Genomic DNA, 3,516 nt, shown 5'->3' with positions numbered 1-3,516 from the left:
TAAAAGATAAACATCACTGCAATCAAAATATGTGACATGATATGGCCATCATCATCTTGTGCTTTTGATCTCCACCTCCAAAGCATCGTCATGATCTCCATTGTCACCGGCTCGACACCTTGATCTCCAGCGTTGCGTCGTGGTCGTCTCGCCAACTATTGCTTCTACAACTATCGCTACCGCATAGTGATAAAGTAAAGCAATTACATGGCGTTTGCATTTCATACAATAAAGAGACAACCATAAGGCTCCTGTCGGTTGCCGATAACTTTTACAAAACATGATCATCTCATACAATAACGTATATCACATCATGTCTTGACCATATCACATGACAACATGCCCTGCAAAAACAAGTTAGACGTCCTCTATTTTGTTGTTGCAAGTTTTACGTGGATGCTACGGGCTTCTAGCAAGAACTGTTCTTACCTACGGCAGAAAACCACAACAGTGATTTATCAAGTTTGTTGTTTCAACCTTCAACAAGGACCGGCCGCAATCAAATTCGATTCAACTAAAAGTAGGAGAAACATACACCCGCCAGCCACCTTTATGCAAAACTAGTTGCATGTCTGTCGGTGGAACCGGTCTCATGAACGTGGTCATGTAAGGTTGGTCCTGGCCACTTCATCCAACAATACCGCCGAATCAAAATAAGACATTGGTAAGCAGCATGACGATCACCGCCCATAGCTCTTTGTGTTCTACTCATGCATATCATCTACGCATAGACCTGGCTCGGATGCCACTGTTGGGGAACGTAGCATGCAACTTCAAAAAAAATTATACGCTCGCGCAAGATCTATCTAGGAGATCCATAGCAACGAGGGGATAGAGAGTGTGTCTATGTACCCTCATAGACCGAAAGCGGAAGCGTTTGACAACGCGGTTGATGTAGTCGAACTTCTTCTAGCTCCGACCGATCAAGTATCGAACGTACGGCACCTCCGAGTTCTATACACGTTCAGCTCAATGACGTTCCTTGCCCTCTTGATCCAGCAAGGTGTCGAGGAAGTAGATGAGTTCCATCAGCACGACGGCGTGGTGACGGTGATGGTGAAGTGATCTGTGCAGGGACTTCGCCTAAGCACCACGACAATATGACCGGGGGTATAAACTCTGGAGGGGGCGCCGCACACGGCTAACAGTTGTTGTTCTATGTTGTAGACGCCCCCTTCCCCACATATATATAGGTTGGAGGGGAGGAGAGGCAGCCAAAGGGGGCGCCCCAAGTGGGAGGAGTCCTACTTGGGGTCCTCTCCCAATTCGGCCAACCCCCCCTCTTCTATTCCTATTCGGAGTAGGAAGGGAAGAGGGGGAAGGGGGAATCCTATTCCCTTTTTCCTTTCCTCCTTCCCCTTTCCTTCTCCAATTCGGCCAGCCCATATGGGGGGGGCACACCAGCCCCTATGTGGCTGGTGTGTTTCCCTCATTGGCCCATAAGGCCCATATCTTTTGTCGGGGGTGCCTGGAACCCCTTCCGGTGACCCGATAAGTACCCGGTGCTTCCCGAAACACTTCCGCTGTCCGAATACCATCGTCCTATATATCAATCTTTACCTCTCGACCATTTCGAGACTCCTCATCATGTCCGTGATCTCATCCGGGACTCCGAACAACATTCGGTCACCAAATCACATAACTCATATAATACAATATCGTCATCGAACATTAAGCGTGCGGACCCTACGGGTTCGAGAACTAGATAGACATGACCGAGACACCTCTCCGGTCAATAACCAATAGCGGAACCCGGATGGTCATATTGGCTCCCACATATTCTACGAAGATCTTTATCGGTCAAACCGTTATAACAACATATGTTATTCCCTTTGTCATCGGTATGTTATTTGCCCGAGATTCGATCGTCGGTATCTTCATACCTAGTTCAATATCATTACCGGCAAGTCTATTTACTCATTCTGTAATACATCATCCTGCAACTAACTTATTAGTCACTTTGCTTGCAAGGCTTCTTATGATGTGTATTACTGAGAGGGCCTAGTGATACCTCTCCGATACTCAGAGTGACAAATCCTATTCTCGATCTATGCCAACCCAACAAATACCTTCGGAGATACCTGTAGAACATCTTTATAATCACCCAGTTACGTTGTGACATTTGATAGAACACAAGGCTTTCCTCCGGTATCCGGGAGTTGCGTAATCTCATAGTCGAAGGAATATGTATTTGACATGAAGAAAGCAATAGCAATAAAACTGAACGATTAATATGCTATGCTAACGGATGGGTCTTGTCCATCACATCATTCTCCTAATGATGTGATCCCGTTCATCAAATGACAACACATGTCTATGGTTAGGAAACTTAACCATCTTTGATTAACGAGCTAGTCTAGTAGAGGCTTACTTGGGACACAGTGTTTTGTCTATGTATCCACACATGTATCAAGTTTCCGGTTAATAGAAGTCTAGCATGAATAATAAACATTTATCATGATATAAAAAAATATAAAATAACCACTTTATTATTGCCTCTAGGGCATATTTCCTTCAATAATGTCGTCATTACTTGTGCCAGCATCCTCTCCTCTACCACGCCCCCCTGTATGAAGCAGTTCTTCCTCCGTGCTCCCCTCTTCCTCCTGCACCTCTGCCGCTCCCCTCTGTTATGCATATCAAAGGTACCACAGCCTCCTCTCTGTTGCGTCCATCCTCCTCCTCTACCACCCCTTGCACCTGCACCCGACGCCTCACCATTCCGATGTAACAATCACCCCATTCACACAAGCTCGGGTCATGAATCCCATCCCCACACTCCTCCACAACATGCCCCATACAACCACAGAAATAGCAAATATCGGTAGTTTCTCATATCTAACCGGATATCTCTTCCTCTCCTTCAAGGTAATTGGAACGAACCTAATCAATGGGTTATTCACATTGACAAAAACCCTTACCCTCAGAAAATTTGATGGATTGATCTTCTCTTCATTCACCACCACTGTAAAGGGGGGATCGCCTACTTTCTTCGCAACCTTCTCTACTAACTCCTTTTTCCTCGTAAATCCATCTGGCAGCCCCTTGATCCTAGCCCACAAAGGGTACATGTTCAATGCATAGTCCGCCACATTGGTGTACCCATCATACTCAACCAGCACCACTAGATCTCTTCGAAACTGCCATGACCCTCCCTCCATAACTCGTTTCCAATCACCCAAACAATGGCACTGAGCCAAGAATAGATTTGGCCCCTTGATATTGAAGGTGACTCCCTGCGCACATGATTTTCTCATGGCATTCAAAAGCGATGCATGACTAAACAGCCTCATGGTATGAACCCTGAACAATGCAAGCCATCTCACTTCTTTGATCAACTCCTCTACCTCCCCTGAAAGATCTAGGTCTTCTTCTTCCTCACCATGCAAGTTCAAACCATCAAACATGTCCTCCAGATCTAGTTCCAGTCCAAATTGATCCCAGCCTTCCGCCTCCTCTTTCTTCCTCCCATTGCACCTCTTCGGATCCCTCCTCACGAACTCCCATATGGTCATC

This window comes from Triticum dicoccoides, chromosome 6B (assembly GCF_002162155.2).
Source record: "Triticum dicoccoides isolate Atlit2015 ecotype Zavitan chromosome 6B, WEW_v2.0, whole genome shotgun sequence".
Taxonomy (NCBI): Eukaryota; Viridiplantae; Streptophyta; class Magnoliopsida; order Poales; family Poaceae; genus Triticum; species Triticum dicoccoides.
Note: the sequence above shows the minus strand (reverse complement) of the source record.